The sequence below is a fragment of the Pseudophryne corroboree genome, chromosome 1 (genome assembly GCF_028390025.1).
Source record: "Pseudophryne corroboree isolate aPseCor3 chromosome 1, aPseCor3.hap2, whole genome shotgun sequence".
Lineage (NCBI taxonomy): Eukaryota > Metazoa > Chordata > Amphibia > Anura > Myobatrachidae > Pseudophryne > Pseudophryne corroboree.
In genome coordinates, this window is record NC_086444.1 from 1,122,839,828 (window position 1) to 1,122,863,473 (window position 23,646).

The window sequence follows — 23,646 nt, forward strand, 5'->3', positions numbered from 1 at the left end:
AAACTCTGCAGGTTGGTATTAAAGATGATAACCCATGATCAGCACCCTCTGAATGGGAACCAGGATGGACTTGCAGTAATTTAGACTCCAACCTTGTCCACTGGTTTTCTGGAGGAGACTGGACTCTGGTAAAGTTGTGGAATCAGCTTTCTAAAGTAGGTAGCTAATATAAGGGACAATATTGAAAACTTGCAATATTAAGAAAGCCACCATGACTGACATGACTTTTGGGATTACCCTTGGTGCCATGTCTAGACCGAGAGGCAGAGACCTCAAATGGCAATGTGAATCCTGGACTAGATATCTGCGTAGGCAGTGGTGTGGTTGCCAGCATCCTTGATGACTATGGATAAAAAAAAATTGGCTTCACCAATCTCAAAGGTTTATTCTTGAGCCTAAAGATGGGCCAAAACACCTTGACTGGCTTCTTGACTAGAAGAGGTTTAAGTAGAAACTGTGAGTTATCTGTTAATCCAAAGCTAAAGAAATTATTTGTGAAGAAACAAGTAAATATATGGTCTGCATAAAAGTCACTTGCTTCTCCTATTACTTTGGAAGGCCACTAGAAAAACATTTGTGCAAAGGCACAGGAGTTTAAGGATGTAACCTCTCTTCAGGAGACCCATCATATACTTGTGTAAAGGGAAGGGGGCAATCCACCTCTCCCGGAACAAAACAGCTCCCACCATAACTGGAACAATCAAGCAATATATTGTCCATTGTGTATGGCATGGCTGATATACCATTACATCGGTCATGCCTTTGGCCAGATTCACATATTGTTTAGTGTATACAAGAGTTTAGAGAGTCCTGCCATGAGAAATATACTGGAACTGACAAAGTATAAGACTCTGTACCTCTTCAAAGCTTGAAGGAGAGCCTTTGCTCAAAATGCATTGGAGCTGTATGATGTTACCTGCCACCCCATTCCAGATGCGACTCGCAGCCACCTGTCAGCCGTAGCATGATTGACATGTTGTGGCATTTGGGGTGTGGCAATGAGCACTGTTCTTCAAAACAGGGGAATATCCTCCCCATTTTATAGGCGTGCTGGTTCCAGGGTCTGCGTCATTGGGCATAGACTTCCTGGACCCAAGTGTTAGGATCCTATGGCTTATCTTAGTAAGACTCAGCTTACGCAAACTGACTACGATCTCCTAACATCAAAAATTCCTGCCGATGGTCGCAATGGTGTTCCGATGCTGCATCTGCAGCACTCAGATCTCGCGGATGCATGCAGGGAGTGCCTATCTCCTACAGACACCTCCTGCTGCATTTGAATTTTGATCCAGCATACAGCAGAGGATCCCATGTAGCCAATGGCGGCCGCCTGGTCATACAGGACTGCTTTTATTTCTAAACACTTACAAATAAATAAGGGATAAACCCCTATGAGGTACTGACTCCATCTGGACATTTTGTAAAGGAGAAATTGTCATTAAGTATAACTGTTTCATATCACTGTTTCTATAAAGTTTTTTGAATACTGCAGGCTATTAAGTTAGTTCATTTTAAACTGTTTTAAATCAGGGGGCTGCTTATTATGTCAGTCCCAGGCCCCACAATTTCTTATAGTAGCCCTGCAAACACAAAACGGTGGTAGCAGATCCTTCAATAATCGACCAGAATGAAAGTAACCCTGTGTTCACGCAGAATGACTGTGGGAATTAAGACGCTGGTGCCATGTTTTCTACATCAGGGATTGCAGTTGTAGGCTGAGACACACCCCAAAGATGGACGCTACTCATTTGCGTTTCTGACGCCATTCCCCATAACCACTCCCAAATAGTCCCTGACTGTCAATCACTTTAAATAGACACCATCACTGCAAGCAGGGACGGACTGGGGCCGAAAATCATCGCTGGCATGTGCGTGCAAGCACACGCCGTTGGCGAAAGGGGCGCATGAAGACTACCCGCAGGGGCGTGACATGAGTCGGGGGGGCGTGTACTTGCAGCATGCCCCCTTTCCATGGAGATGCATTCGGGTGGGTGGGGTGGTGCGGCCAGACCAGAGAACCGGAGGCCTTCCCAGCTCTCTGTGTGACCGGCCCTGACTGCAAGCAACATCGATATAAGGTACCTTGTCAGATGATAATTGCTCAACTTCCTAAATACTGCCATTGCATATATCTCTGAATTAGGACCAGTGTTACTATGTTATTTAGGCTGGATTAAAGTACCTGCTGCTTATATGCAATTAAGGCAATATATTTAAGCATTCTGCCTCTACGATTACATCTTTATTATTGATGGATACGTTTTATTGCACAATATTTTTTAAATGTGGAACATGGAGTATAATAAATGATTAGCTGGAACCTTAGAAGGGCACTTTTTGAAGTAAAAATATAGATTATGGCCAACTCGAGCTTGAGGTAGACATATAGACAGTACATAAATAAACACACACAGAATGCCAGCTTGTAGACTGAAGAGTGGTTAAGATGCTGTTTTTTATTTAAAGCCTTATATTTGTATTTCACTGCTGAAGCTACAAACACAAGACAGAAATGAAGTGAGAGCAGAAGTGAAGGATGTGAAAAAGCTCTCAAAATGTAAAAATGTAAAGTAGTTTTATTATTTTGCCAGGTTTTCAAAAGCCAATACATACAGAAAAAGTGGGCACACTCAAATGGTGAAAGATGATTTACTTAACATAGTCCAGATCAGCGTAAGCATATTGATAAAATAAATGGAAAAGCTCTGCTCTTAAAGGACTACCAACCTTAAAATACAATCTGCGCCTAATTTACAAATATATGAGCAAGTGTCTGTGCTTTGGTAAAACATGCTCTACTCATTGGATTTACATACTGTGCAGCCATACAGATGTGTTTTAGGGGAAAAGAGGCTAATATTTTGGCATATGTGTAAGGACTGTATAGGCCCCATTTAACAATGGTACTTATTACCAGAGGAATATCTGGTTTAGTATCGCAGTGATACTAATTAATATGCCATTGGAATTTAACATAACTTACCTCTCCGGCAAGGTCCAGCAATGTTTCCCTCCACAGCAGCAACCTACGATCTGTTGCTTGCAACCTACTGCTGCCAGCGATGGGTTGTTGTGTCATACACATTAGAGATGTGCGGCGGGCACTTTTCGTGTTTTGGTTTTGGTTCTAATTCCCCGCTCATGTTTTTGTTTTGGGTTGGTTTTGCCAAAACCACCCTTTCGTGTTTTGGTTTTGGATATGGATGATTTTTTGAAAAAAACATAAAGACAGCTAACATCACAGAATTTGGGGGTAATTTTGATACTACGATATTATTAACCTCAATAACATTCATTTCCACTAATTTCCAGTCTATTCTGAACACCTTACACCTCACAATATTGTTTTTAGGCCAAAAGGTTACATCGAGGTCGCTGTATGACTAAGCTAAGTGGTACAAACACCTGGCCCATCTAGGAGTGACACTGCAGTGGCAGACAGGATGGCAGATTTAAAAATAGGCCCCAAACAGCACATGATGCAAAGAAAAAGAGGTGCACCGAGGTTGCTGTATGACTAAGCTAAGCGACACAAGTGTGCGGCACAAACACCTGGCCCATCTAGGAGTGACACTGCAGTGTCAGACAGGATGGCAGATTTAAAAAATAGGCCCCAAATAGCACATGATGCAAAGAAGAAAAAGAAGTGCATAGAGATTGCTGTATGACTAAGCTAAGCAACACAACCACCTGGCCCATCTAGTAGTGGCATGCAGTGGCTGAATGTCAAAAGTGGCCCGCAATTTTTAAGTCCACTGACAGCATCTCCAGCACTCCCCTGTAATTTCTAAAAAAATCTGTAATTGGTGGTCTTATACGGCAGTACCCCTGGACTAATACAGCACTACCCCTGGACTTATGCGGCAGTGTCAGATAGGATGGCACTTTAAAAAACCATGCCCCAAACAGCACATGATGCAAAGATGAAAAAGAGGTGCACCAAGGTTGCTGTATGACTAAGCTAAGCGACACAAGTGTGCGGCACAAACACCTGGCCCATCTAGGAGTGGCACTGCAGTGTCAGACAGGAGAGCAGATATAAAAAAAGGCCCCAAACAGCACATCATGCAAAGATGAAAAGGAGGTGCAATGAGGACGCTGTATGACTAAGCTAAGCGACACAAACTATTGGCCCATCTAGAAGTGGCACTGCAGTGTCAGACAGGAGGGCAGATATAAAAAAAGGCCCCAAACAGCACATCATGCAAAGATGAAAAAGAGGTGCAATGAGGTAGCTGTATGACTAAGCTAAGCGACACAAACAATTGGCCCATCTAGGAATGGCACTGCAGTGTCAGACAGGAGGGAAGATATAAAAAAAAGGCCCCAAACAGCACATCATGGAAAGATGATAAAGAGGTGTAATGAGGTAGCTGTATAACTAAGCTCAGCAATACAAACAATTGGCCCATCTAGGAGTGGCACTGCAGTGTCAGACAGGAGGGCCGATATAAAAAAAAGGCCCCTATACAGCCGAAAACAGTTCCTGGTTGACCAAACATCCTCTGATACAGCAACTTGACAATGAATCGGCCCCTCCAATGCTCATCCAGAGCAGTCAATATAAGGGAGAAAACGAGAAAAGACCAAAAATAATCGTGCATTATAGTTTAACACAATTTATTGGCCCCCAAAATATAAAAACCCATACATCAAATTGAAAATATCAAAGCTTATCTGATAGAGAACAGGTAGGGGATCACTGCTCAACGCGTTTCGTCCTTGTAGCTCAGTCTGCCTGGACTTCCTCAGGAGTATATTGCCTGTCCCCTGCACACTCTGTTTATACCCATATTAATTTTCTAATTTAGGGGTGGGATTACCGCCCACACATTCCTTACAAATTGCCTCACATCCGCTTTTGCAGCGGAAGTCCCGGTCTAACTTGTTATGTGGTATAACTCACTCAAGGTGTACGAGATACCGTCATATGTCTAGTGTTATTATTGCGGGATGATGTCACGGGTAATCTCCTACGCCAATCGCTGACAAGGTTACCGGCTGCACTAAATACTACTTCGGAGGATACACTGGAGTGTGGGGGGGCAACTTAGGTAAAATAAAGCCTGTTTGTGCAAGAGCCTCCAAATTGCCTCTTTTTCCTGCCAGTATAGATACGGAATGTCTGACATGCCTACTTGGATGCTGTCACTGATATAATCCTCCACCATTCTTTCAATGGTGACAGCATCATATGCAGTGACAGTAGACATATGTCAGTAATTGTTGGCAGCTCCTTCAGTCCGGACCAGATGTCAACACTTGCTCCTGACTGCCCTGCATCACCACCAGCAGGTGGTCTAGGAAATTTTATTATTTTCCTGACAGCCCCAGTTGCAGAAGAAAATGAAGGAGGAGCTGTTGACGGGTCACATTCCGCTTTAGTTGACAATTTTCTCACCAGCAGGTCTTTGCACTTCTATAGACTTGTGTCCACTGGAAAGAGAGATACAACGTAGGCTTTAAACCTAGGATCGAGCACGGTGGCCAAAATGTAGCGCTCTGATTTCAACAGATGGACCACCCTTAAATTCTGGCAAAGCGAATGAAGGGCTCCATCCACAAGTCCTACATACATAGCAGAATCGCTCCATCTTAGCTCCTCCTTTAAGTTCTCCAGCTGCTTCTGCAAAAAGCTGATGAGGGGAATGACCTGACTCAAGCTGGCAGTGTCTGAACTGACTTCACATGTGGAAAGTTTGAAGGGTTGGAGAACCTTGCACAACACAGAAATCATTATCCACTGTACTTGAGTCAGGTGCATTCCCCCTCCTTTGCCTATATCATAGGTGGATGTATAGGTTTGAATGGACTTTTGCTGCTCCTCCATCCTCTGAAGCATATAGAGGGTTGAATTCCACCTCGTTACTGCCTCTTGCTTCAGATGATGGCACGGCAGGTTCAAGAGTGTTTGCTGGTGCTCCAGTCTTCGGCATGCAGTCACTGAATGTCGAAAGTGGCCCACAATTTTTTGGGCCACCAACAGCATGCCCCTGACGTTTTTCAAAAGATTCCTGCACCATCAAATTAAGTGTATGTGCAAAATATGGGACATGCTGGAATTTGCCCAGATGTAATGCACGCACAATATTGGTGGCACTGTCAGACAGGGGTGTATCTAGGTGCCCGAGCGCCCATGGCAAAATAAGGGACTGGCGCCCCCCCCAGACACAGATGGGAAGTTACAGGGGAGGGGAGGGACACTGAGGGGGAGTTGCAGGGAGGGTGAGAGCAGGGACACTGAGGGGGAGTTATAGGGAGGGTGAGAGCAGGGACACTGAGGGGGAGTTATAGGGAGGGTGAGAGCAGGGACACTACACTGATGGGGAATTACAGGGAGGGTGAGAGCAGGGACACTGAGGGGGAGTTATAGGGAGGGTGAGAGCAGGGACACTACACTGACGGGGAGTTACAGGGAGGGTGAGAGAGCAGGGACACTGAGAGGGAGTTATAGGGAGGGTGAGAGCAGGGACACTGAGGGGGAGTTATAGGGAGGGTGAGAGCAGGGACACTGAGGGGGAGTTATAGGGAGGGTGAGAGCAGGGACACTGAGGGGGAGTTATAGGGAGGGTGAGAGCAGGGACACTGAGGGGGAGTTATAGGGAGGGTGAGGGCAGGAACACTGAGAGGGAGTTATAGGGAGGGTGAGGGCAGGAACACTGAGGGGGAGTTACAGGGAGGGTGAGGGCAGGGATACTGAGGGGAAGTTACAGGGAGGGTGAGGGCAGGGATACTGAGGTGGAGGTACAGGGAGGGTGAGGGGCACTGAGGGGGAGTTACAGGAGAGGGTGAGGGCAGGGACACTGAGGGGGAGTTACAGGAGAGGGTGGGGGCAGGGACAATGAGGGGGAGTTAGAGGTAGGGTGAGGCCAGAGATACTGAGGGAGAGTTACAGGAGAGGGTGAGGGCAGGGACACTGAGGGGGAGTTATAGGGAGAGTGAGGGCAGGGACACTGAGGGGGAGTTATAGGAATGGATGAGGGCAGGGATACTGAGGGGGAGCTATAGGGTGGGTGAGGGAAGGGACACTGAGGGGGAGTTATAGGGTGGGTGAGGGCAGGGACACTGAGGGGGAGTTATAGGGTGGGTGAGGGCAGGGACACTGAGGGAGAGTTATAGGGTTGGGTGAGGACAGGGACACTACACTGACGGGGAGTTACAGAGAGGGTGAGGGCAGGGATACTGAGGTGGAGGTACAGGGAGGGTGAGGAGCACTGAGGGGGAGTTACAGGAGAGGGTGAGGGCAGGGATACTGAGGGGGAGTTACAGGAGAGGGTGAGGGCAGGGACACTGAGGGGGAGTTATAGGAATGGATGAGGGCAGGGATACTGAGGGGGAGTTATAGGGTGGGTGAGGGGAGGGACACTGAAGGGGAGTTATAGGGTGGGTGAGGGCAGGGACACTGAGGGGGAGTTATAGGGTGGGTGAGGGCAGGGATACTGAGGGGGAGCCTGCAATACACACTTCCCCTCCCTTTACTCCCCTACATAGTAACACCCAGTGCAGCACTCACTCGAGTCAAGCTCCCAGACCAAGACCAGTTCTCACGCAACACACGGGCTGCTTCCCTGTCCCGGAGACACAGTCCCCACATTGCCCCAATCGGGAGACCAGCGGCAGCTGAACATACCTTAACACGACTCTCTCTCTCCTTCTGTACAGAGCTCTTACACAGCAGCTAAAGAAGCAGGAGGTACTGGTGGGCGGGCAGGCATAGATGAAACAGCCTAACAGACCAGTGAAACAGGCAGCAGCAGGAGGTGGCGCTATACGTGGCTGCATACAGGGGAGGATAGGGACGGAAAACCAGCCGGGAAATTTCTGGAAGCTGCTCTAGTAGAGGCAATACCGTAAATAAATGCATGTACCCCCACAGACAGAGTAACCGGAAACCTCCAATACCCACATATAGCCAAGAGAAACCCAATACTAGCAGAGGCAGGCAGATGGGAGAAAGAGACAGATAGGGAAGAGAGACAGACAGCTGATTTGTGAGAGGACAGTGGGAAGAGAGACACAGATCAAAGAGACTGACAGGAAGAAGAAAGATACAGAGAGCAGAGTGACAGAGGGAGGAGAGACAGATGGACAGTAAAGATACAGACAGAGGGAAGAGATAGAACCATGCCTGGTCATACCACTCAGGCAATGCTGGAAATGGGGTACAGACAACTTGAAGTTCTGCATGCAGTGGCAGAAAGGAAGATGCACTGCGCATACGCCAATCTATGAAGAAGAAAAAAACAGCTTTGTCTTCATTCGTCAGCACTGTCTGAATGTGACAAACAGTGCTACTGGGTGTTTTAGGCAGCAGCTTCAATACTGAATTCACGTAAAAAAAGGTGACGGGCGGTAATGTTAATTAACATAATTAAAAATTAATGTTGATAAATGGGGGACATGGTGAGAAAGAAGGTGTCAGAGAGACATGGGGTGATAGAGACAGACACGGGTGGGGGGGCAGAGAGACAGAGGAGTAATGGATACAGACACGAGGGGGGGGGGTTGGTGTCAGAGAGACAGAGGGGTAATGGATACAGACACGGGGGGGCGTCAGAGAGACAGAGGGGTCATGGAGATAGGCACAGGGGGGTTGTTGTCAGAGAGACAGAGGGGTAATAGAGATAGACACGGGGGTGTCAGAGAGAGGGAGGGGTAATAGAGACAGACACGTGGCGGGGGGGTGTATGTCAGAGAGACAGAGGGGTAATGGATACAGACACAGGGGGGCGGTTGGTGTCAGAGAGACAGAGGGGTAATGGAGACAGACACGGGGGGGGGGTTGGTGTCAGAGAGACAGAGGGGTAATGGAGACAGACACGGGGTGGTGGGTGTTTGTGTCAGAGAGACAGAGGGGTAATAGAGATAGACACAGGTGGAGGGGTGTCAGAGAGACAGAGGGGTAATAAAGATAGACAGGGGGGGGCGGTATCAGAGAGAGTGAGACAGAGGGTGATAGAGACATGGTGAGGAAAAGGAGGAGTCAGAGAGACAGACAACATAGGGGAGAGGAAGAAGTAAGGGGTGGGCTGGAGAAATAGGGCAGACAGACTTGTCTCTGATCACCTACCCCCTCTTCTACTGCCACTGACCGTTCCCTGTGCACTCCACAAGGCTCCACATCAGACATCTGCAGACTCCGTGGCCGTGCTGCAGCTTCATTGATCATAGCAAGTGTAGAGGCAGGGGTGGGGCAACAGCCACACATACACAGTGCAGCGCACTACAAATGCTGACTGCTGTTAAAGACTGTACGCTGCCTTACTATTTAAAAAGGCAGCATGCAGCACAATTTCTCATGGCACACAGATTTACTAATGGCGCGCATCTCGCATCGGCACGAGCGGACATCAGGGAGACCAGAGCTCTCGCTCCGCTCACGTTACACCTCCAATTGCCGTGAGTTAAATGTCCTCTGATGATAACTGCTCCAGTGGATTTAAAGTCCCACACTGCTGATTTAACATAAGCTGGCAGCAGCTCGCAGGAGGCAGCTTCCGCGGCCGTTTTCTGAGCAGAAGCCGCCTCTAGTGACCAGCAGCCATTGCCCAAATCTGAGAGGTCCGATCGTGGTAGAGGCAGTCCCCGGCTCAGCGCAGAACGCACTATGTGCATCGGCCCAGCAGAAGTGGGGTAGGGCCGGCTCACCGGTGACTTGCATGGTGATATACATGGCTGCATACGGCGCCATCTGTTGCCGCTACTCGCTTCATTGACCTGTCAGGTTGTTTCACATGCTCTGTAATCCACTGCTGCGCTGCTGTTAAGGTGAGCCGGCTGGGATCTTCTCCTCCCCCCACTTAATACAGCTCTGGGCTGCCATGGGTGGCACAACCAGGCAGCGCCCCCTCTCGGCCGGCGCCCCTGGCGAGTGCCATCCTCGCCAAATAGTAGATACGCCCCTGCTGTCAGATATCACATATCCCCAGGAGAGTCTAAGTGGGGTAAGTCATTGTGCGATGATGTCCCTCAGTTTTCATAAGAGGTTGTCAGCGGTGTGCCAACCGGTGATACACAGCGTAGCCTGCCTAGGAATGTGTTGGCATTTTTGAGATGCTGCTGCGTTGATGCTGCTGTTGTTGCTGCGGGAGGCAATACATCTACCCAGTGTGCTGTCACAGTCATGTAGTCTTTAGTTTGCCCTGTTCCACTTGTCCACATGTACGTGGTTAAGTGGACAGTGGGTACAAACGCATTTATCAGGACACTGAGGACACTTTTCTTAATGTCCTTGTACAGTCCGGGAATCGCTTCCCTAGTGTAGTAGAATCTAGATGGGATTTGGTACCGGGGACACAGTACATTCATCAACTGTCTAAATCCCACTGCAATAATTGTGGATACCGGATGCACGTCTAACACCAGCATAATTGTTATGGCCTCAGTAATCCGCTTTGCAACAGGGTGACTTCTGTCATATTTAATCCTCCTCACAAAGGACTGTTGGACAGTCAATTGCTTAGTTGAAGTAGTACAAGTGGTCTTCCGACTTCCTCTCTGGGATGATGATCGACTCCCAGCAGCTACAACAGCAGCGGCAGCAGCAGAAGGCGTAACACTCAAGGATCCTTAGGGCTGTAACACACGCGCCGGATTCTCCCGGATGGCAAAAAGCCGAACAAACTTTGTCCATCTTTTTGCCATCCGGGAGAAACCGGCAGAGTCTCTCACACAGGACGGCTTTGAGCCGTGTGTGATGCTGTGCGCATGCGCAGCATTAGACACGGCTTGGGAAAAAAACGTGTGGTTGTGTGTGAAAGCTCCCCTTCACACACATGGTTTACTGGCTGCAAAGACTGGCTGCAAAGACTATCCAGTGGATAGTTCCGGCTGCAACCCGGCAGCCGGGCCGGGACCGTGCCGTGTGTAAGGACACATTGCGCTCAATGTGTCTTTGCATCATGGCAGCGGTTAAAAGCCGGCCAGGTTTTTGCCGGGCGGCACCAGCCGGGTAGTGTGTTTTAGCCCTTAGAAGGAATCCCGGATAGGAGAGGACTTATCAGTCATGCCAGTGACATGGCCTGCAGGACTACTTCCGTTCCTGACTGAGGAGGAAATTGACATTTGGTTGGTGGTGTGATTTGCAGGAGCTTGGGTACAACAGGAAGAAGGGATTTAGGTGTCAGTGGACTGCTTACGCTATTACCCAAAGTTTCTGAACTTGACAATGACTTCTGATGAATGCGTTGCAGGTGACGTATAAGGAAAGATGTTCCTAGGTGGTTAATGTCCTTACCACTACTTATTATGGATTGACAAAGGCAACACACAGCTTGACACCTGGGGTATATTTACTAAAATGTTGTGTTTGTCTGATTTGTGTTTGTTTTTTTCTAAGTCCCAACACGGGAATTTACTAAGCACAAATCTCAGCAGTGTTTGTGCTATTCGTAATGTTTTTTGACCGCAAAGTTCAGAAATACGAATGAATAGACCATCGGTCAAACGCGGCTGTTTGTTCATACAACACGGGAATTTACTATTCATTCGTATTTGGGTGTTAGTCTCTGAATGCTCAAGTGCGGGTGCATTTTTTTGCGATTCGTTAAAAAAAGCAGCAAAAAAATAGACCTGCTTTTTCCAGGCGAGTTTGGATAATCATGCACGGATCAGTGAGATCTGTGCATGGTTATCTATGGGAAAGGGTCTGTTTAGTGTAAAAACTGAAAAAAAAACTGCGTGGGGTCCCCCCTCCTAAGCATAACCAGCTTCGGGCTCTTGAGACGGTCCTAGACCGCGAGGTTAAGTGGGGTCACTCTTGTGGTTGCCCCCACTTAACCTTGCGGTCTACCGCAGACCGCAAAGTTCCCACCATTGGATACAATGGAGCGCCTATGCGCTACATTGTATCTTCAGTGCGCAGCCTGACTGACAGTTCAAGCGCGCACAGCCAATCAGGAGAGTGCCATGACGTGGCACTCCCTGATTGGCTGAAGGGACCCTCTTTGACAGCAGTCACGGGAGGTCCCGCAAGTCGGGGAAAGGGGTACCATGTGTAAACATGGGACCCCTTTCAGTACTTGGTCCGGATTTTTTGTTTTTTTTCAAGTACGTGGATTATAAACAGAAGAGGACCGATCTACAGTGGATTGTTGTAGTGATGAGCGGGTTCGGTTTCTCGGAAACCGAACCCCCCCGAACTTCACCCTTTTTACACGGGTCCGAGCCATACTCGGATTCTCCCGTATGGCTCGGGTAACCCGAGCGCGCCCGAACGTCATCATCCCGCTGTCGGATTCTCGCGAGATTCGGATTCTATATAAGCAGCCGCGCGTCGCCGCCATTTTCACTCGTGCATTGGAAATGTTAGGGAGAGGACGTGGCTGGCGTCCTCTCCGTTATTGTTGAACTTGATTGTGCACTATTGCTTAATTGTGGGGAGGGCTGGGGAGCAGCTGTATACTATAGGAGGAGTACAGTGCAAACTTTTGCTGATCAGTGACCACCAGTTATCCGTTCTCTGCCTGAAAAAAACGCTCCATATCTGTGCTAGGTGTGCTGCATATATCTGTGCTCACACTGCTTAATTGTGGGGACTGGGGAGCAGCTGTATTATATAGCAGGAGTACAGTGCAAGGTTTTGCTGACAGTGACCACCAGTATACGTTGTCTGCCTGAAAAACACACCATATCTGTGCTCAGTGTGCTGCTTTATTGTGGGGACTGGGGACCACCAGTATAATATTATATAGGAGGAGTACAGTGCAGAGTTTTGCTGACACAGTGACCACCAGTATATAATATATAGCATTACGGTACAGTAGGCCACTGCTGTACCTACCTCTGTGTCGTCATTAAGTATACTATCCATCTAGATTCTATACCTGTGGTGCATTTCAGTTGTGCAGTTTGCTGACACAGTGACCACCAGTATATATAGCAGTACGGTACGGAAGGCCACTGCTGTACCTACCTCTGTGTCATCATTAAGTATACTATCCATCTACATTCTATACCTGTGGTGCATTTTAGTTTTGCAGTTTGCTGACACAGTGACCACCAGTATACTATATATAGCAGTACGGTACGGAAGGCCACTGCTGTACCTACCTCTGTGTCGTCATTAAGTATACTATCCATCTAGATTCTATACCTGTGGTGTATTTTAGTTTTGCAGTTTGCTGACACAGTGACCACCAGTATACTATATATAGCAGTACGGTACGGAAGGCCACTGCTGTACCTACCTCTGTGTCATCATTAAGTATACTATCCATCTACATTCTATACCTGTGGTGCATTTTAGTTTTGCAGTTTGCTGACACAGTGACCACCAGTATACTATATATAGCAGTACGGTACGGAAGGCCACTGCTGTACCTACCTCTGTGTCGTCATTAAGTATACTATCCATCTACATTCTATACCTGTGGTGTATTTTAGTTTTGCAGTTTGCTGACACAGTGACCACCAGTATACTATATATAGCAGTACGGTACGGAAGGCCACTGCTGTACCTACCTCTGTGTCATCATTAAGTATACTATCCATCTACATTCTATACCTGTGGTGCATTTCAGTTGTGCAGTTTGCTGAACAGTGACCACCAGTATACTATATATAGCAGTACGGTACGGAAGGCCACTGCTGTACCTACATCTGTGTCGTCATTAAGTATACTATCCATCTACATTCTATACCTGTGGTGCATTTTAGTTTTGCAGTTTGCTGACACAGTGACCACCAGTATACTATATATAGCAGTACGGTACGGAAGGCCACTGCTGTACCTACCTCTGTGTCGTCATTAAGTATACTATCCATCTACATTCTATACCTGTGGTGCATTTTAGTATTGCAGTTTGCTGACACAGTGACCACCAGTATACAGGTTGAGTATCCCTTATCCAAAATGCTTGGGACCAGAAGTATTTTGGATATCGGATTATTCCGTATTTTGGAATAATTGCATCCCATAATGAGATATCATGGTGATGGGACCCAAGGCAAAGCACAGAATGCATTTATGTTTCATATACACCTTATACACATAGCCTGAAGGTCATTTAATACAATATTTTTAATAACTTTGTGCATTAAACAAAGTGTGTGTATATTCGCACAATTCATTTATGTTTCATATACAAGTTATACACACAGCCTGAAGGTCATTTAATACAATATATTTAATAACTTTGTGTATTAAACAAAGTTTGTGCACACTGAGCCATCAGAAAACAAAAGTTTCACTATCTCACTCTCACTCAAAAAATTCCGTATTTCGGAATATTCCGTATTTCGGAATATTTGGATATGGGATACTCAACCTGTACTATATATAGCAGTACGGTACGGAAGGCCACTGCTGTACCTACCTCTGTGTCGTCATTAAGTATACTATCCATCTACATTCTATACCTGTGGTGCATTTTAGTTTTGCAGTTTGCTGACACAGTGACCACCATTATACTATATATAGCAGTACGGTACGGAAGGCCACTGCTGTGCCTACCTCTGTGTCGTCATTAAGTATACTATCTATCTACATTCTATACCTGTGGTGCGCCTCTGTTTTTCTTTGCATCATGTGCTATTTGGGGACAATTTTTTTGAAGTGCCATCCTGTCTGACACTGCAGTGCCACTCCTAGATGGGCCAGGTGTTTGTGTCAGCCACTTGTGTCGCTTAGCTTAGTCACACAGCGACCTTGGTGCGCCTCTTTTTTTCTTTGCATCATGTGCTGTTTGGGGACAATTTTTTTGAAGTGCCATCCTGTCTGACACTGCAGTGCCACTCCTAGATGTGCCATGTGTTTGTGTCGGCCACTTGAGTTGCTTAGCTTAGTCACACAGCGACCTTGGTGCGCCTCTTTTTTTCTTTGCATCATGTGCTATTTGGGGACTATTTTTTTGAAGTGCCATCCTGTCTGACACTGCAGTGCCACTCCTAGATGGGCCAGGTGTTTGTGTCAGCCACTTGTGTCGCTTAGCTTAGTCACACAGCGACCTTGGTGCGCCTCTTTTTTTCTTTGCATCATGTGCTGTTTGGGGACAATTTTTTTGAAGTGCCATCCTGTCTGACACTGCAGTGCCACTCCTAGATGGGCCAGGTGTTTGTGTCGGCCACTTGTGTCGCTTAGCTTAGTCACACAGCGACCTTGGTGCGCCTGTTTTTTCTTTGCATCATGTGCTGTTTGGGGACTATTTTTTTGAAGTGCCATCCTGTCTGACACTGCAGTGCCACTCCTAGATGGGCCAGGTGTTTGTGTCGGCCACTTGTGTCGCTTAGCTTAGTCACACAGCGACCTTGGTGCGCCTCTTTTTTTCTTTGCATCATGTGCTGTTTGGGGACTATTTTTTTGAAGTGCCATCCTGTCTGACACTGCAATGCCACTCCTAGATGGGCCAGGTGTTTGTGTCGGCCACTTGGGTCGCTTAGCTTAGTCACACAGCTACCTCATTGCGCCTCTTTTTTTCTTTGCATCATGTGCTGTTTGGGGACTATTTTTTTGAAGTGCCATCCTGTCTGACACTGCAGTGCCACTCCTAGATGGGCCAGGTGTTTGTGTCGGCCACTTGTGTTGCTTTGCTTAGTCACACAGCGACCTTGGTGCGCCTCTTTTTTTCATTGCATCATGTGCTATTTGGGGACAATTTTTTTGAAGTGCCATCCTGCCTGACACTGCAGTGCCACTCCTAGATGGGCCAGGTGTTTGTGTCGGCCACTTATGTCGCTTATCTTAGTCACACAGCGACCTTGGTGCGCCTCTTTTTTTCTTTGCATCATGTGCTGTTTGGGGACTATTTTTTTGAAGTGCCATCCTGCCTGACACTGCAGTGCCACTCCTAGATGGGCCAGGTGTTTGTGTCGGCCACTTGTGTCGCTTAGCTTAGCCATCCAGCGACCTCGGTGTAAATTTTAGGACTAAAAATAATATTGTGAGGTGTGAGGTGTTCAGAATAGACTGGAAATGAGTGGAAATTATGGTTATTGAGGTTAATAATACTATGGGATCAAAATGACCCCCAAATTCTATGATTTAAGCTGTATTTTAGGGTCTTTTGTAAAAAAACACCCGAATCCAAAACACACCCGAATCCGACAAAAAAATTCGGTGAGGTTTTGCCAAAACGCGTCCGAATCCAAAACACGGCCGCGGAACCGAATCCAAAACCAAAACACAAAACCCGAAAAATGTCCGGTGCACATCACTAGATTGTTGTGAGTATTATTTTATTTACAGGTACTACATGGATTCTATGTGGAGAAGGGGACCGACTCTTCGTGTCAACATAGGTAAGTATGTGTGTATGTATGTAATAAAGTTATACTGTCACGGTGTGTGCGTTTTGTTTTTATTTGGGTATTATTTTGTAGTAGAACTACAGGTACCAGCGGACCTGTTTTCCCCCTGCATGCTGGTACTTGTGGTTCTCCAAGTACCAGCTTTCGGGGGAGGCTTGCTGGGACTTGTAGTACTGCTACAAAAAACGATATTCTTATTTTTACACTATGGCTATCAGCCCCCCATCTGCGGCCCTTGGATGGGGGGGACAGCATCGGGCTTCACCCCTGGCCCTTGGGTGGCTGGAGGGGGGGACCCCTTGATTTAAGGGGTCCCCACTCCAGGGTACCCCGGCCAGGGGTGACTAGTTGGGTATTTAATGCCACGGCCGCAAGGACCTATATAAAAGTGTTCCCTGGCTGTGGCATTATCTCTCTGACTAGTGGAGCCCGGTGCTGGTGTGAAAAATACGGGGGACCCCTACATCTTTCGTCCCTCATATTTTTTACACCAGGACCGAGCGCAGAGCCCGGTGCTGGTTGTTAAAATATGGGGGATCCCCTGTCAATTTTTCCCCTGTATTTTTACAACCAGGACCGGCTCAAAGAGCCCGAGGCTGGTTATGCTTAGGAGGGGGGACGCCACACAATTTTTTTCCCAGTTTTTAACCCATTCTGCACTGCTCACAATGCACACAATGAAGCCCTGCACGGATCTCACAGATCCGGCCGGGATTCCTTGTGTTTTGTCAGGCAGTGTTTTACTCTTCACTCCCGTAAAACACTGCCTGACATTACGAATCACATCGACATCGACAAAAACGAATGTGGAAAACTCGGCAGCTTAGTAAATGACCATATAAGGATTCAAAAAGTTGCAGTAAAATGCATCCGATACCATTCGAGATCAAACACCCTTAAAAACAGCTAAAACACGAATATTAGTAAATATACCCCCTGTTGTCTGGATTTGTGGAGAAATAATTCCACACCAAAGAGGTGGATTTTTTGGTATTTTGGCCAGGCATGACAATGGGTTTTCTTATCCCATGGCCAACAACTGTCTCCACTGGTGCCTTATTCAAACAAACCACATCACCATCAGAATCCTCATCGTCTTCTTCCTTCTCAGCGCCAGCTACACCAATATCCCCCTCATCCTGGTGCACTTCTACAGTGAAATCCTCAATCTTAATATCAGCAACTGGACTGGTGTGCTCCTCCCAGCACTTGTAGAGGACGTGCATATGGTGGTAGGAGCCTCCTCTTCCCATACAGTCTTGGGAAGGTCAGGCCTAGACATCGCAATCGTGGACACACTTGGAGTCTCCTTGGGGATTTGTGATATCTCTGAACACACAGTTGTTTTTTAGTGTGCTTTAACAAGCTTATTTTTTTATTTTTCGAGAGTCATGAACATAGGCCAAGGCCTTAGCCTTTCCATGCCACTTCGTGTGGTGAATGGCATATTGCCAATTTTATGTTTCTTATCAGATAATTTCTTTTTTTTCTGGTTATTAATTTTTGCTTCTTGGATTTTACATCCCCTCTATGACATTGGGCATCAGCCTTAGCAGACGACGTTGATGGAATTGCGCTGGTACTAGGAACTGGAAGTGGTTCCTGATCTTTCACTATTTTGTCCTCCAAATTTTTGTTCTCCATTTAACAGGACAGCACCCCTTTATTATTACAGCACACAGAACAGTGCCCCTTTATTTTCACAGCATTCCTGTAATTTTACAGCATACAAGACAAGGCCAGTGTACCCTCTATTTTAACAACAGCACCCCTATATTTTGACAGCATACAGGACAGGCCAGTGTACGTTTATTTTAATAACAGCACCCCTGTATTTATTTATTTTTTATTAGATTTTTATTGAAGTTTTATAGAACATAAGATAGAAGGGGGGTTACTGAAAAAAGAAAAGGGAAATTGGGACAAAAAAGGGAGGGAGGAATAGACTGCCAACACATGTTCGAACTGAGAGTTGACATATAGATATAGTCATATACTGGTCAGTAAATGAAAGCCATCATACCATTGTAAAACATATAATGAACTCGGGGGCCCCCATGGGAGGTTAGTGGAGGTGGGTAACATAAAGGGACTAACCTGATGGGTTGAGAGACCTATATGTATACCAGGGTGACCAGCGCATGAGTTGGTTGGAATGATAACTGGAATACATCAAACCAGCAGTCTCAAATTCGTAATGGGATTGGACTGTGCGTTCAAGAGCTGCTAAGGTGGGAATTTGGGGTGTGTGCCAATCTTGCGCTATCAATAGTTTGGTTGAGATTAAAATATGACCCATCACATATCGATCATTTGGTGAAAGATTGCCATGGAATATATGAAGAAGAGCTAGTTTAGATAGCGGGGTTATGTGAAATCCCAGGACATTAGATAAAAGGGTAAATACCGCAGACCAAAAATGAGTGTGTGCAGGGCATTACCAGAATATATGGAGCAAAGTACTATCATGTGTCAACCTGTCCCATGTCGACCATTTTCACACGTCGACTGTTTGTACATGTTGACCAATAGTGGTCAACCTAATGACTGTTGACCTTATCATGGTCGACCATTCATACCAGAACCAGAGGCATTATGCCTCATTGTTAAATGTGGCCCTTTTCTCTGCATGTAGCTCTGCAGTACTGTGCATCTGTTTTACCAGGTGAGTTGATCTTGTGAATGTTGGACAATTGCTCATTACCTGTAAGATGTAATCTCCTTTGCTGCTTGACCACCTGCACCTGCTACACTGACTTTTACATTCCTATCCCTCTCTATGCACTATGTTGGTCCACACCGCACACCCTGCACCCATTTGTTTAATACTTAACCCTCTTGAGTCCTGTGTCAGTAACACTGCACACATCAATGGGAAAATGGCACAATGGGCATTTCCCCGGGGTTCTGCACATGAGTAGTAGAAAAACTGCTGAGAAAATGGCTACCTGTCCATGTGCTAGGGACTCTGGTACAGCACTAGGGTCTCTAGTGACCCTAGTGCTCAGAGTTCTACTGCGCTTTTGGCTAGAGAGGGGGGGGGGGCAGATGGAGACTGCACATGGGCCCCTCCTCTTTTAAGATGCCTCTGCTTGCACAGTAGGGAAATCACTGGGAAAATGGCCGCCGTTCCAAACAAACAAACCAAGTACTTCGGTGACAGGGACTGCCATTTTTGTGGCTGAAGTTCTTGGTTTGTTTGGGCCCCCTCAAACCAATTTTTTGGAAGGACTACCTCCAATCACTAATGAGGAGGTTGATGATGAGGGTGTTAATTACATTACATTTTGCAAAAATTAATTTCATGAACTTGTTGCACATTACTTAACATGGAGGAGGTGCCTAGATGGTTAAGATCCCTACATCTCCTAACTTTAGCCTCACAAATGGAACAGATCCCTTTACAAACATTGTCAGTATTTCAGTAAAAATAATCCGACACCCAAGCGGTGTCTTTTTTGTTCTTATGCCCAGGCATCACAATGGGCAAGAGCTGCTACCACTGGTGACTGACTGACTTAAACAAACAACATCATCAACATCCTCATCCTTATTAGTGTCAGATAGTACATAAATTTCCCGCTCATCCTCTCCCACTTCCACACTAGCATCCTCAATTTCCATTATGTAATTTTCACCATATGTGCGGAAGGTGCAGAAATGGTGGAAGGAGTAGAAAGAGGCTTCATTATGAGGACTGTGGGAGAAATGTAAGACTCACACAAAGCTAACATGGACACCAATAGACTTTCCGGGATTTCTGAACACACAGTATGTTCTTCAGCCTTAGTGTTGGTGTACTACCATGATTGGCAGCAGCCACAAAACTAGTACTTGTTTGCTGCTCCTGCTTTTCCATTGACTAATCCTGATTCATATTGACTCAGTGCTTATATTTATGAAAGCAGTGGCACCTCTCGAGGATTATTGAACACACAAGTTGTACAAAATTACTATTTTTTTAAACTGTTATTCACTAATGACAACTCACACTGCGGAGCCCCAGTGCTTATATTTAAGTGAATGTAGTGGGGTATGGCACTAACAGCACACATAAGTTGTACAGGAAAATAACTATTTATTTTTACTTTTTTCACAAATGACAACTCCCACTGTGCTTATATTTATGTGAACACAGTGAAGTATGCACTTACAGCACATACAAGTTGTACAAAATAAAAACTATCTTTTTTTCACAAATGACAACTCACACTGCGGAATCAAATTTATGTAACACACAGTGGGTTATGGCACCTACAGCACACACAAGTTGTACAATGAAAACAACTATTGTTTGAATGTTTTGTAACTTTTTTGTTTTTACTTTTGCACCAAATAAGGATTAATGCTGCTGCCCTGTATTAGGAGCCCTGGGCTGCAATGTATTCTAGGCAGTGACAAAAAAACAGTGTGCACCAAGGGTTAATGCTGCCCTATATAGAGCTCTGGGCTGCAATGTAGGGACGACAGTGAAAAAAAAGACCAGTGTGCAGTAGAGATGAGCGGGTTCGGTTCGTTGAGATCCGAACCCCCCAAACTTTACGTGGTTTACGCGGGTCCGAGGCAGCCTCAGTTCTTCCCGCCTTACTCGCAAAACCCGAACGAGGCAAAACGTCATCATCCCGCTGTCGGATTCTCGCGAGATTCAGATTCCATATAAAGAGCCGCGCGTCGCCGACATTTTCACTCGTGCATTGTAGATTGAGCGGAGATGACGTGGCTACATTCTCTGCCTGAATAGCCCAATATCAGCTAAATATCAGCTCAATATCTGTGCTCAGTATCAGTGCTGCATTGGGGTGATCAGTATACTACAGTACAATAGTCCATTGCTGTATCTTGCTGCTCCGTGTCAGTTCTAGTATTATCCTCATCAGTGCCAATATCTGTGCTCAGTATCAGTGCTGCATTGTGGTGACCAGTATATAGAAGTACAGTACAGTAGTCCGTTGCTGTATCTTGCAGCTCCGTGTCAGTTCTATTATCCTCAACAGTGCTCAATATCTGTGCTCAGTATCAGTGCTGCATTGTGGTGACCAGTATATAATACTGCAGTACAATAGTCCATTGCTGTATCTTGCTGCTCCGTGTCAGTTCTATTATCTTCAATAGTGCTCAATATTTGTGCTCAGTATCAGTGCTGCATTGTGGTGACCAGTATATAATACTGCAGTACAATAGTCCATTGCTGTATCTTGCTGCTCCGTGTCAGTTCTAGTATCCCCAACAGTGCTCAATATTTGTGCTCAGTATCAGTGCTGCATTGTGGTGACCAGTATATAGTAGTACAGTACAGTAGTCCATTGCTGTATCTTGCTGCTCCGTGTCAGTTCTAGTATTATCCTCATCAGTTCTCAATATCTGTGCTCAGTATCAGTGCTGCATTGTAGTGACCAGTATATAGTAGTACAGTACAGTAGTCCATTGCTGTATCTTGCTGCTCCGTGTCAGTTCTAGTATCCTCATCAGTGCTCAATATCTGTGCTCAGTATCAGTGCTGCATTGTGGTGACCAGTGAATAGTAGTACAGTACAGTAGTCCATTGCTGTATCTTGAATGTGTTTTTTTTTGGAGTATTACTTGGCGCTTCAATTGACACGGTGGCAGCCTCTTTACTTCACGATCGGACTTTATCCCAATTTAGTCCAATGGATTCTAGTGAAAAGTGTAAAGGTTGTGAAGAAGATGGCGCTACTGTGTCTGTGAGGAAAAAGATATGGAAGAAAAGACCCAAAGGTATACTTATCTCTATTACTGAGGGTCTTTTTTTCCCGGATGTAGTCTCTTCTCTGGATATTTGGATATGCTCAGAGATACATGAAGGAAATTATAAAAAAGAAAGAAAACATGTGTAGGAATGTTTCAAATGGCGATGTATGTTACAGTGACAATTTTACACTATTCGAGTACATGAATAAATTCTGAAGACCGTATCTGATGATATCTTGTGGTTATAAGGGCTGTATAATGATGCTGGCTAATCATATGCGTACCTCACTTACATAGTGAGAAGCACATTGAAGGACATCAAGGTATCTTTACATAGCAAATTCGGTTTTTCATACAAGAAATGTATATTTATATATATATACAAAAAATTGTCCCCAAACAGCACATGATGCAAAGAAAAAAAAGAGGCGCACCAAGGTCGCTGTGTGACTAAGCTAAGCAACACAAGTGGCCGACACAAACACCTGGCCCATCTAGGAGTGGCACTGCAGTGTCAGACAGGATGGCACTTCAAAAAAATTGTCCCCAAACAGCACATGATGCAAAGAAAAATGAAAGAAAAAAGAGGTGCAAGATGGAATTGTCATGCACACTTTAACGAACCCATCATTTCAGCGACAGGGTCTGCCACACGACTGTGACTGAAATGACTGGTTGGTTTGGGCCCCACCAAAAAAGAAGCAATCAATCTCTCCTTGCACAAACTGGCTCTACAGAGGCAAGATGTCCACCTCATCATCATCCTCCGATTCCTCACCCCTTTCACTGTGTACATCCCCCTCCTCACAGATTATTAATTCGTCCTCACTGGAATCCACCATCTCAGATCCCTGTGTACTTTCTGGAGGCAATTGCTGGTGAATGTCTCCACGGAGGAATTGATTATAATTCATTTTGATGAACATCATCTTCTCCACATTTTCTGGAAGTAACCTCGTACGCCGATTGCTGACAAGGTGAGCGGCTGCACTAAACACTCTTTCGGAGTACACACTGGAGGGAGGGCAACTTAGGTAGAATAAAGCCAGTTTCTGCAAGGGCCTCCAAATTGCCTCTTTTTCCTGCCAGTATACGTACGGACGGTCTGACGTGCCTACTTGGATGCAGTCACTGATATAATCCTCCACCATTCTTTCAATGGTGACAGAATCAAATGCAGTGACAGTAGACGACATGTCAGTAATCGTTGGCAGGTCCTTCAGTCCGGACCAGATGTCAGCACTCGCTCCAGACTGCCCTGCATCACCGCCAGCGGGTGGGCTCGGAATTCTTAGCCTTTTCCTCGCACCCCCAGTTGCGGGAGAATGTGATGGAGGAGCTGTTGACGGGTCACGTTCCGCTTGACTTGACAATTTTCTCACCAGCAGGTCTTTGAACCTCTGCAGACTTGTGTCTGCCGGAAAGAGAGATACAACATAGGTTTTAAATCTAGGATCGAGCACGGTGGCCAAAATGTAGTGCTCTGATTTCAACAGATTGACCACCCGTGAATCCTGGTTAAGCGAATTAAGGGCTCCATCCACAAGTCCCACATGCCTAGCGGAATCGCTCTGTTTTAGCTCCTCCTTCAATGTCTCCAGCTTCTTCTGCAAAAGCCTGATGAGGGAATGACCTGACTCAGGCTGGCAGTGTCTGAACTGACTTCACGTGTGGCAAGTTCAAATGGTTGCT